At 42.6% G+C, this 12,573-nt stretch overlaps 1 long non-coding RNA gene across 30 annotated transcripts in view; it reads right to left on the bottom strand.

Moving 5' to 3' along the window:
* LOC104151033 (uncharacterized) overlaps positions 1-12,573 on the bottom strand; it is a 91,031-nt gene that overhangs the window by 49,177 nt on the left and 29,281 nt on the right. For 26 of the 30 annotated variants that reach the window (XR_011143968.1, XR_011143963.1, XR_011143965.1 and 23 more), the window contains one exon: positions 12,437-12,573. The exons of 3 other annotated variants lie outside the window; for them this stretch is intronic. This is a non-coding gene — a long non-coding RNA (uncharacterized lncRNA). Of the gene's footprint in view, positions 1-178; positions 4,949-12,436 lie in introns of those variants that run through there. One more of the 30 variants, XR_011143970.1, reaches the window with a different exon arrangement.

Here is a 12,573-nt window from a genome sequence, read left to right as displayed (position 1 = left end):
GCGGCGGCTGCCCCGGCGGGGGCCAGGGCCACCCTGCGACAGCCTCAGGCTCCGTCCGGCGGCTTCTGCTGGAGCTCAGCCGTCGTGAACTGCTGTGAAACAAAATCATTAGCTTAAAGACCTCCTTTTCTTTTCAAGTAATCCTGTAGTATTCCAGGTAGCCCTACTTTTCTCCTCTTATTAATTTGGCTCTGGTTAAATGAAATGAGAAAATAGAAACTGCTGTAAGACTCAGGGAAAATTGGGTTATGTAACCTCTTTTTTATTTATTTAGCATGATATCAAACTTGTTTCTTATCACTCCTCAGGTACATTGTGCTCAGGAATAAATTAAACCGTCTATTCAACAAGAGGAGCTGCTTTTTCCACTGCTAATTTTCTCTCTCTTTCTCAATTCTCACTCTATTATTAGGAGAAAAAAATAACAAGCCTAGCTGAAGAGAGAGGAGACCTTCCAGCTCTGCATTACCCCACCGGCTGACTAGCTTGTGTAATCCAAGTGGTCCATCTATCGGTCCCCGACCGTCATGACAAGCAACAAAGTCAAAAGTACAGTGATGTTTTTCTTTACATAATTACTTGCTGATGTTGACAAAGGGAGCGACAGCTGTGCCCTTCTCAGGGCAAGATTTGTGCAGAAATCAAAGTCAGGTAAATAATTTCGCAGGATTTTTTCCCCCTACTCCCTTTTCTTTCCGTTCTGCGTCCAGCAGCCCCCGTCCCGCTTGCCGATGTGTCGGGGGCAGTGAGGCTGCTTTACGGCTGCAGATGACCCCCCACCCTTCCCCAAGAGCCCAAACCTGCTCCCTGTGGGTTGCTGCCATGTATCAAATTGCTTCCACTGCGAAGTGGATGCCCTCCCCCTCTTCTTTTTAAATCGTGATGGGAAAAGCTGTCACAGACCTCCTCCTCCTCCAAAGCCGAGAGGGGCATGCCATAAGCCCATGCCCATGCCTCTTGCCCTGGCCTGGGGCACCCAAGGCCCAGGAGTGAGTTTCAATGAGAATGGTTTCATGTGGGTATCATCCATGAGGAGCTAAAGCATGAAAAAAGAAACTCACAGACAGAGGTGGATTTTCCTAACGCCTTCCCAGCCAGTGGGGTGGATTTTCCAAAAATCACACTGGATGCTGCTATTTTTCTGGGGATGGCAGGGGTGAGGGAAAGGTGACTTACCCAGGCTAGTGGTTGCTGGCAGTACTACAAAAGTAGTATGATCTCTGCCTCTTCTGGAGGCAGTTTATTCAGTCTTTTTATCTAGAGGGAAGCAAGGTCAACAGACTTCCAGAATTGCCCAGGCAGGCAAACCAAAGGTGCGGCTTTCTGGGTCATCCTGTTTCCTGGCCTCACAAGGATATGTGGTGTGTCATACAGAAGTGTTAAAATAACTGATCAGAACCTGACCCAGCAGATAGATGAATAATTCTTGAAAGTCACCAAGGTCCAGCTCCTATGCTAACATAGCTCCTTAGCTATGTTCATCTCAACTGGCCAGAAAAGTCTGTATTTATTAAAATTGCTGGCTTCCTATTTCATGTGTGCAAGGCCAAGAAATAAGTCAAGTCGATGTGTGGGTAACAGCGCTGAGGGAAACTACAAAATACTTAAAGAAAAAAAGGCTTTATTGTCCTTTTTTTAAAAAAAAAAAAAAAAGCTAGCAAGACATTAAGACTTCTGACTATGGCAACAATGCTTCCCTCCACCTTATTTGTAATTATGTTATATGAAGCCCTTACAGAAGTAACAGAGACCGAAAGCGGCGCCACAAAGTCATCACTGGCCTGTCACTTCCCAGGCTTCAGTTCCAGCATTAAAGTGGAGCAGCAATTGCAAAGCTTGCCTGGCCGAAGTGAAGGACACCCTCACTCCTCTACTGAAGCAGTGAGAAAAGCACACATTTGTACCTACAGCACCTATTTGCACCTATAAGTGTGGCAGCATCACTATACCAATGCAGTTTTTGAGGGCAATGCAGTTTCTTCCTTCAGTTTACAAAACTTTATTGTATTTTATTTTATGATTGTTCTGGGATTCTTTGAGAAATAGCCTGCAGACAAGCCCCTGGAAAGCTTCACTGTCGGGGTTTTTGCTTGTTTGTTTGTTTTTCTTCCTTTTATACTGCACACCCTGTTCTGAAGCGCCGTCTCTCAGGCACGCACCCCACCAAGCTGGTACGTTGGCTGGTCCAGGTGTGCAGTCTACCAGCCTTTCCTCTCCCAGTCTACAGGATGCCCTTTTGAATCACAGATAAATATTGATACTTTTCAGGTGGATCTTCTCTGCAAGCATATCACTGCATTTTACAAGGTAGACTCATACAATTCCCATGTCATAAAGGAGACGGGAAAACAGCATTAGGTTAGCAGAGGCAGTGGCACCGGCCTCGGTGCAGTCCAACATGCAACTTTCCCCAGGTCTCCAAGTGGCTTTGCAGCCTTGAGCCCAGTGAAAAGCAGCCACACAAGGGCTGCTGCTTGCCGAAAGCATTTCTCAACCTCTCATGGAGGCTCCTCAGTCATTCCCTACACAAATTTTGACTTCTGGTTTGTTTTTTTTCTCTTACTTGAGCAGTGTCCCTTTGAGATTAGTGTAGAAGGCAGCTGGTGTCTAATGGTGACATCCTGCTAACAAAGAGGTTATTGAGGATAGATGGGACCCGAGGCACCAGGCAGGTGGCAACGTGAAAGGCATCCTGGCTCTAGAAAATGAAAGCAAACTGCTAGGGAATGAAAGGGGGAATGGGACAAGCCAGTCATTTCTCAGCCCAAGATAACTGCAATCTGAAAATTTCACCCAGTATATAGCAATGAAATGTTATAGGACAGATGGATAGATATATTTTCTGAATGTATCTATGTGTGTAAACATGTGCTTCAGTGCATAAATGTAACTAGAAATGGTACTAACAGGTAATGATTCTTTTCATATTATTTTCAGTGTGACTTTCTTGTCGTGCTTCTTTCCTTCACACCTGCCAGTCTGAAAATGGCAGTTCTTAGGCACATTGCACTATCAGGTTTGTTAGTTATCTCACTCACGTTTTTATAAAGGCTATAAAGGACTGTCCAGTTCTTCTATTTAAAGCAAAGTAAAATCAATCCTTTTTTTAATTTTTTTTTTTCAAATGACAGCAAAACTGTGAACACAGGTAGGAATATAATTGATGCATTCTAAGGAGCTGTCAGGTGTGAAAAATGCTTGAAGGCTCAACAACCCTACTAGTGCTATGAGATGGTGTTAGACAGCAGATTTATGTAGGAGACGCAGCACAGCATAAGATGTATATGACAAAAATTAAGATAACAAAATTCTAGGCGACTACTCCACATTTTTCCTTCCAGAAGTCATATTGCAGAACATGATATAAAACCGAGCAGTTTGCAAGGGGATACGGGACAGATCCAAACAGAAAGAGATCCACATCAGCAACTGAGAACTCCTTGGGCATTCCCACAGGCTTTTCCAAACTGTAATTGCAGGTGGCAATAAAAGGGAAGAGACGATTTTTCTCCGTTCCTTTATGGTTCTGCTGCTAGGTCATTTGTCCGGGAAATAGATGAGATGGGTTTAAATTATTTCCCTACTTAAGGAGCTTTTTCTTTTTTGGCTGCTATTTTTTGATGCTTAAACTGAAAAACCTGGAAAACTAGCTTTCAAAAAGTAGAATTGTCTTGATTAGAAAAACTTGCTAAAGCTGTAATGGAAAGATCAGTATAACTTCATTAGTCTTCATTAAGTAAAATAAATGTTATTTCTATTCCCTTCACATGCAATCATATATTACAACTATTAATATTGCAGAGATGGTTCTTTTGTCCCAGAATTTAATGTATAAAGCTGCAAACCTCACTGCATGAAAAACAACTTATAATCACTAGAATGACACGCAGTTCATCTTTTTTACCTTCATTAATTTTCTGTAAATAGAACACAGTCGCTTTGCATTGTTTGCACTAATGGAGAGCTCAGAGCAGTTTGCCCTGTTCTATTTACCATTTATTTGGGTGATAATTTTAAAAAGCTTTTAAATTAAAATGATAAAGATGGTTTGGGGGAAAGATACAGCCTTTCAGAATTTTTCAAGTGTGATAGATTATCCCAGTAAAAAGATGGTTCTCAGTTAAGAGGTGTGCCAGGGCTGGCTGCACATCTCAAGCAATTTTTAGAGCCGCTACCTACTCTAGGCATCTTGCCTATTGCCATCCTGGAGGATAATCTCCTAAGTTTCTTGCTCTTCACTCGTGCCGGGGGCTCAGCCTAAACCTACCACTGCAGCTCGGCAGGTCTGCGTGGGTGCCCCGCACCGTGCCCGACACAGAGGTAGCTGTGCTGTGAGAGGTGAACCACCAGATCGCCCCTCTGCGGCTTGTGTTATCAGGCAGTTGCCTTCAACGCGGGGAGAAACCAAAGAGAAACCTTTCATCCTCCTCAGCAAGCCAGCCTAGCTGGCAGCCTGAACCTCAGCTTCCTTCTTAAACAGCCCTAGGTCTTTGCCAGACTGGTGCCACCATGGGCATGCTAATCTTAGAGAAAGCGGAGAAAACTGCAGCAGAGCAGCGTGTGAGCAGATAGTTGACGGCAATCTGAAAGCACTGACCTAACAAGTCCAGGTTGTGCAAGACGCTTTAATTCTGGTGTATTGTAATGTCTGAGTGCTTTGCAATTGATGTTTAATGATGTTTCTAATGTGTTTTCTGTCTCCAAGGTTAGATTTTTCTACTTTAAAAGATTATGAGACAATAAATAATTTTGCAAGTAGTGCTTTAGGCACATTCGCCTTGCTCCTTGGAGTGGTTCGTACTGCCACACAGAACTTCACCCCTTGAACCAACGCAGGGCTGTGACCCTCGCATCACCGTGAGCGGGAGGTGGGACCTTCTTCCAGTGGGTTTCGTTGACACGTGCTAAGGCTGGGTGATATTCAGAAATCTTTTTTTTTGGTTCCAAGCTGTTAAAAGGAGACAAATACATTCATTGTGAGCGGTGCTCTTGAGCAAAGGCAGCCTGGAAAAGATAGATTGTCCCTAGTAGCTAAATAGTGACAGTTTATTATAAAGCTTGAGGTGTGGCCAGCCATTCTGTCCCATTAGCAGTAATTTAGGCACTCTTTCTTGCTGCCGTACTGGTAAAATCTTCTGGTAAAATAGCTGAAGTCACCTATTATACCTCCAAAATGCATTCATTACCACCATCAGCCTTTCAAATTTTGTTTACCAAGGTCTCCTGAGTATGCGCGCTGTGTGCGTCCTGCAGGAGCCTGGGGGAACTTTTCGTCTGCGTAACGTTGTCAGCATAAGAGCAACTGTGACCCAGGCATCCTGGCCATGTGAATGCTACTCCAGGAATTACTCTTTACCTGAAGGTTAACAGAAATTTAAAAAAATTGAGACTTCAGTATTTTGACACTTACGGTTAGATGTGCCTGCCATATCAACCCAGATGTCTGTTAGCCTTTTTTTCTTTTTTTTGAAGGGGGGGAATTGCTTAAAAAAGTGAAAGTAGAGACGTTTCAGGTCTCTTCAGTGCACAGCAAGGAAGGTGAATGTGTTTTACCATGGACTGGAGCAAACTCATGCAGGTTAGCTATCCTAGATCAGAAGCTGCCTTTCTTTTTTTTTTTTTTTTTTTTTTGGAGCTGCGTATGCCAGAAGGTACAGAGTCTGATGGAGAATGTGTTAACTCTAACTAGCATCTCCCTCTATTAGCAAAAGGACTACAGTTGCCTGTCAGGGAGACTTGGGGGTGGGTAGAAAAACCTGGCCTGTTCTGGGGAATTATTTAATTTCCTCCCACTAATCTCATTAGGGGCTTCGAAACAAGGAGGATGAGGAAAGGCAGGAGCAACTAGAATAGCATTTTTCACAAGCTGTAATATGTAGAGCCAAGTAGACATTTGTTAACTGTGAGGATTATTCACACCCTTAATGTTAGACACCTAAATTTGGTTGCCCTTGCCCCTAGCGTCCTTAGGCTCCCTGTCTCATGAATGGTTAAAAGGAAGTTCCTCCACAGCTTGATTCACAGCAGAAGCTAGCTTGGATCCTCTGAATTACACACAGAAGCAGCGTATCTCTTTCTGCTGACTACGGAGGGAACCTAAAAGCCTGGTCGTCTAACTTAAACATAGAATTTGTAGGCTTAAAAAAAAAAAAAAAATGCAGCCGATGATACTCCCATTCTTCCCATTGACTAGTTCCTCCAAAAATATTACAAGCCCACCAGATGAGTACTCACCAGAAAACAAGACGCATATGTTAGCACATCTTTGCTACTAATCAGTTCAGTTGCCTCAAATTAAGACGCAGAACTGAACAGCTTAAACCCACTATTCATCTTCAAAATTACAACCTCCTTGCCACTCTGAGGGTGAGAGCACCAGCACTGTTTGTTGTTGATAGCCACCATGCAGAAGAAAGGAGATTCAAAAAATTATTGTCTTTTTAACCTTACACCTCTTATATCTTATATCTCCTATTTCACATATTCATTTTTCCAAGCATTTCCTAAACTATACTTGGTGTACGTACTGCACAATTAACTAGGATACCTTATTCTTACAGGCCAACCAAACTGCTCATTTAAATTTACATCAACTATCCATCCTCACTCATTATCTTACTATCATGCTTATGTTATTATTACAGCTTAGGCTTGCCGTTAGTTACTAACCAGAAATATAGTTCCAGAAGACAATCCAAACAAGTCTCCTTTAACAAAATATCTTTTATTTTCCTTTTTTTTCCAACTAACACATGCAAGACCACTATAAATGTCTCTGGATAATAGGCTTGCTTCAGCTAAGCCTCTCAAGCTTATATTTCCCTGCTTGCATTTTTGCAAAATTTAATAACAAATATTTTTTAAAAAACCCTAATCCAGTCAGCAGTGTGTTGCCTTGTCATTACTAGATGGTGGAAGTAGAGGAGAGCTTTTGCTAATCTGAAACAACTAACACCGAATACCATACCTTCAGCCGAGGAAAATCCTTTACACTTACGTTTAGCTTTCAAAAGGATGGGCCGTTCTTTACACGTATCTGAACAGCATCTGGATGCTAAGAGTCCTTCCAAGCGTTAAACAGCCAGAGAGACACTGCTATAAACCTATCGTAAATTTAATATATGGTAATTTTACAAACCAGCTTTAGACTGAGCTCCAAGTAAGTGCTGGTCAGGACTTAGTATCCAGACCTACAGCACATGTTTCGAAATCCAGTTCCGTTCACTCCTCATTTCAGCAGAGTTAATAACGCATTTCCATAGGAAAAAAAAAGCAGAAGTTACTTCCCAGCAGTAAGAAAGAACTGAGTATTATTTGGCATCAGTTGTGAAATGAGTTCATCATAAGCCACTTAGGCATGGATTTTGCTTACAATATTAGATTTGGGGAATGGCATATGGCACATCAGATGATTAAGGCTCTAAAGTGTACATTTAAGGCCTGCTCATAATGAAGTTCTTGAGAATTTTGCAATTAATGGGAGAATTGGGCCTTTCGTAATCTATTTAAGTAGAATGTACTATGCACCAAGACAAGCTCCACAGCGAAGCAGATATCCAGGCAGTTGTTTCCCCTCGGAGCTCCAAAACCGTGAGAAGCCAGGGGACCCCGTCCTCCCCTGGGCTCCTTCGGCCCGCGCTGGGCGGGCTCCAGCTGACGCGGTGTACGTGGGGCAGGGGACTGCGAGGGGGCGGGCGGGCGGGCGGACGGCTCTGCACAGATGGACCAACGCTCCTGTTCAAACCGTGCCATTTTTCAGCTGCCCACATTCTGCAGTCAGACACTCCCCGAGAACAATTATTTGCTTTATTCAAAAAGCATTTGTTATTCCTTTGTGTATGTGTGTGTGTTTTTTAATTATTATATTGTGCAGCTTCCCCTCTAGAGCTCAGATCTTGCACAGTCATGTCCTGCTCTCATTCTTTTTACAGACAACTTATAAATTCCTGAAAAATAAAGAATTTTAATGGGAGTGCTGATTCAGCCTGAACTTTGCTGTACCAGCATGGAGTGCACTGAAAGGATAAAATAAAAGGACTTTAAAAACTCCAGCTCTGTATGCCTGATGATTTTCTCTAGGGAGCAACCTGGCAAGTTATCTGACAATACTCATCCAGAGACGCTTTCAGTTTGCTTGTGTGCTTTGCATGCCAATGAATTCAGGAATAAACAACCCATGCAGCTAAGCGGTGTATTATTTATGCATCGTCACATCCATCTATATAGAAAATTGGCCCTAAATTAAAGAAGCAGGTATCAATACTGCCTACGTGCTGGCTCCCAGGGAGAGGCTTGAGGAAAAAAAGTCAAAATTTCCGTAATAAGGGCTCTTTTCCTCCTATCGATGTAAACAAACAGGCTGTGCCACTGGAGCAATGTTTATGTTAGCAGATACCCTGAGGTGTTTCACAGAAATCATTCTCTAGAAAAAAATTGCATAAGATAATAAAAATTCAGAAACTCCCAAAATCAGGCCCAAGCCTTACTTAATGTTTAGGTGCTGGGGCAGGGATGAAGGGTAAGGAGAGAAATGAGGAAGACAAATCTTTTAATTTTTCAGAGCATATCTCAGAGAAAGATATCTTCTGAGCTCTGAATACCATGCCACTTACAGCTCTGATCAAACCGAAGGACAGGAGAAATTGCAGAAGGGAAAGCAAGTTGAATCATCTACAAGCTGCAGGAATATGTGTTCAGGGAAAACTTCAGCAGTGGAGTGAACTGGGAAGGGACCACTTGTACAAAACTCAAATGACTTAGCAGATAATTTTCCATCCTCCTTCTGGGGCTACTTATTTGAGTTGCAGTGCAGCTAGGCCAGGGCATCTGAGCCTGAAAGGAAACGTCACCCTTGGCTTTGCGACGTGGAAGAGCTTTGTGTCTCACTATAAAACCAAGTAGAGGAGAAAAAAGGGGCAGTGAATAAAGTAAGGTATTGTCTCTGATGATGGTAATGGGCATGGCTATTCTGCACATCCTTGCCTTTGCCGGTGGTTTTATTAAAATGAAATAAAGGAGTCAGCTAGCCCTAATTCTAATATGCAGAAAAAATCAGAGCTCCTAGATCTCACCTTTAGAGTATGAGCCCTCCCCACGTCTCTGCTCTAATTTTCACCTAAGTCGGCCAACATTCCTGTATCTCTTTCCTCATGCTTTCTCCTTTTCTATTGTCTCTCTTTCTGAGCATGCATGGTTACAAGAGACGTTTTCTTCTTGGAGATAGTTTGACTCAGATCACTCTGTAGCTAAGGCAAATGCAAATCTCTGTATTTTCCCTTCCCTACTCTTTAACTTTCCTCCCCTCCTCAAAAATGTTAATAAAGTCAAATCTGCACTTTACAGAAAGATTGGGAAAGTCATTAATACTTACGAGTGACCTCGCAATCACTCTCATTTAAATACTCTGTACGAGTGCTCATGCCTCTCATGATACCAGGAAAGGCCATGAAAATCCTACGGGTCAATCCCCTAAGGCCAAATACCTCTGAAATCCAGCACCTTTAAACTTTGATCTTCTCACTAGTGATATCCATGAAACTTTCTGAGCTGTCATATAAACTTTAGACTATGTATTCCCTGGGGTCTGATGTGAGCAGGCTTCGTGGCACACTATACAACTGGAGAAAAACTGGAAGTGAGCAGAGCAACATGAAACAGAGTGCTAAAGAGACTAAGTCTGGTCTAGCGCGTGACTATGCCACTGAAGAGCTCGTTCAGATGAACGGTCAAGCTTTGGCTTGATAGTTCAATTCTTCTGACTCGGTAACTCTCGAAAGGCTTTCTGATCACACACGTCCTCAGGAGGTTTTGGGTCATGACAAAAGGCAAATAGGCTGCTGCTTCTAGATGCATGAGAAATACCATGAGACCTCGTGCCTTCAAACCTGGCCCTCTTATTACCAAATCCAGTCAGAAATCAGAAAGAGATATACTTAAAAAAAGAAAAAGAAGACAAAAGAAAGGAGGTAAGGAAACTTGAACAGAACTTTCTTTTCAAACCTCAGACTTGTTTTTTATACCAATTACGAATGAAGATTGAAGTTGGTTTTTGTTCTGTTGATTAGGAAAAGGAATGATGGGTGAAACTCATTGTGGAAAGGACGTGAGATTTTCGCAGAGAGGCTCGGTAATGATTGATTCGTATCACTGAGATTTATAAGGCTAAAGAAAATTCATATAAAGGATAGGAACGCTTGTCCAGATCTCAGAGGCAGACTATCAAGGCCATAAACGCACTACTGCTTTTTGAAAGAGAAAAATCCAGGAATTTTAAAGACCCTCTTAGACTCCAACATTTTTTTAGCAGAACTGCTTTTACTGTGGATTTTAGTTTTTCTCTCCTAGTAGCTCTCCCTCATTTGGTCATTGTTTTCACTACCGCTTAAGAAAAGCAAGAAGCTGGAACCTTACAACTTATAGTCTTGCACTCATTGTCCTTTGTAACAACTACTGGGTATATGTATTTAGAGAAAGAGAAAAAGAGATTTCCAGTAGTCAGCATAATCTAGAACACACAGTCTCTGCAGTTACACAGTCCTATTACCTATGCTAGATTTATCCCAAAGATTGACCAACTCCTGACAATCTATCATCAGTCTCTTGAGGCATCCAGTCTCCTGGCCAGATGCAGTTTTAAATTTACATGTCCCACAGGCTCACATCTTTACTCTCTGTTGTACTAATGCCTCTCATTTTTGACACAGCATATGTAGCAAGAAATCAGTTTCCTTTGGCTAGTCATCTCCTCAACACCTTGTTAGACTCTCATAACCACAAATACAAGGAATTTGTCCAGCAAAGCCCTCTCTGCAGTGCTGCAAATGAGCGCAAGCAAAAGGAGACTTTAGCCTTCGCTATGTGTGGCTTGGCTACAGCAGAGCTGTGCCACAGCTGCCTTTTCTTTTGCTAAGTTTTTGCAGCCAGCCAAGTTTTAGGAGCAATTTAATTTTCTGCAAGTGCAGTATTTGGCCAGTCTTCTTGCCCTTCTCTTTGCCCTCTGTAAGGTATGTGGTAAAGCCAATTAACACTGGAGAGCAAAGAAGCAAAAGTGTTTCATAACAGGTTTGTCTAGCACTGGATTCACAACCTGGTTACACAGTCCTTCAGCTGCTCAAATCCCACTTGTCCCTAAAATACAATAACTCAGTTTACTGCTTGGAGCAATTCTTGGAAGGGGAAAGACTAGCTAGATGGCTCTTGGCCCAGCTATTAGGCTGTAATCCAAAACCTATGTCCTATGTGAGCCGGGAGATGGCATTTGTGCATGCGGGAGTCAATTCTAGTGGTGACTCTTGAGTTTACCTTGGCTAAGATGGTTGGTATGAAGGCTTGCCACATGCAGCTGCTACTTAAGCCTTTGATACTGATTTTTCAAATGGCTACAATGCCTCCATGGCTGAAGAGCCCAAAGCATTTCCCTAGTTTTGCTAAGGGCACAAACGTGGTGATCATCATTTGTTAACAGGCAATACCACAGGCATTTATCAGGCACTTTTGATCTCCTCACCAAACTAGCTCCCACCAATGATTTCTAACTTTTGAGACGCTCAGTTTTTTTAAACTATGTGACTCAACATCAAAATAAATACATTGGTAGATGAGTCTCATCAAGATAACTAGTGCTGAGAATATGTTGATTTCTCATAAAATAAAACTTAAAATGCTTCCTTCCCAACATATTTAGAAAGTAATTCTCTTCCTATCACCTTGGCTGAGATACAAAGTGAATGATATTCAGTCAAGGCAATGGGGAACCAAAAGGAAGTTTTTTTCCACTGCTGGCAGTGTGGCAATCACTGCAGCCCAGTGGTGTAAGCTTTCTTATTCCTAAGTCTCCGGAGAAGTGACCTAGCCTCGGCACCTCCAAGGGACCCTGCTCGCCTTTTCCCAACCCGTCAGCGCCGCTCACGCACTTGATGAGCAGGCAGGCAGCCCACAGCCGAAAAGGAATCGTGGCAATAGCCAAATTCGTCTGGAGGACCTGGGCAGGGGAGGCATCCCTGCAGGTCAGCCCACTGCTCCCCTCCCTTCCACCTCAGCTTGCCTCCACGCTTGCAGCGGCTGTCAGTCTCTCTCAGCAGCTTGTTATCTTTCACTCTAATGCTTATTTGCAGTATCTGCCAGCTCTGGCTATTTAAAGCAGTCAGCGATTTACATCAGGAGACTTTAAATATAGAAGTAATTTTGTTTAAAACTCTTTTGCCTTCATTACAGCTCCAAAAGGAGAAGGGAGGGGAAAGCCTTTCTTTTTTTAGACTTGGCAGGAAACAAGCAGTTAAATAAGTGAATACTATAAAATGAAAATCTTTAAGTAATTACAAATATGAAAGGAATGAATACCAAATTGAAACAGCCGTTTAATCAAGATAAAGTACAGAAATGCAGCATTTGGCCTCTTTCCACGAGCCTGTAGAGCTGCGCAAAGGAGGGAGCTTACTGTAGCATTAACAATCTCAGTTGCACTCTGCTCACTGCCGATATCCCAGTGTCTTCCACCCTTTGCAGCTTTTCACATGCAAAATGCCTTCATTTATGGGTCACCCTTGATGTAAAGTGCCTTCAATTATTCAAGAA

This window comes from Struthio camelus, chromosome 13, assembly GCF_040807025.1.
Source record: "Struthio camelus isolate bStrCam1 chromosome 13, bStrCam1.hap1, whole genome shotgun sequence".
NCBI classification, from domain to species: domain Eukaryota; kingdom Metazoa; phylum Chordata; class Aves; order Struthioniformes; family Struthionidae; genus Struthio; species Struthio camelus.
The sequence above is the reverse complement of the archived record's forward strand: the minus strand, read 5'-3'. Positions and strand labels throughout refer to the sequence as shown.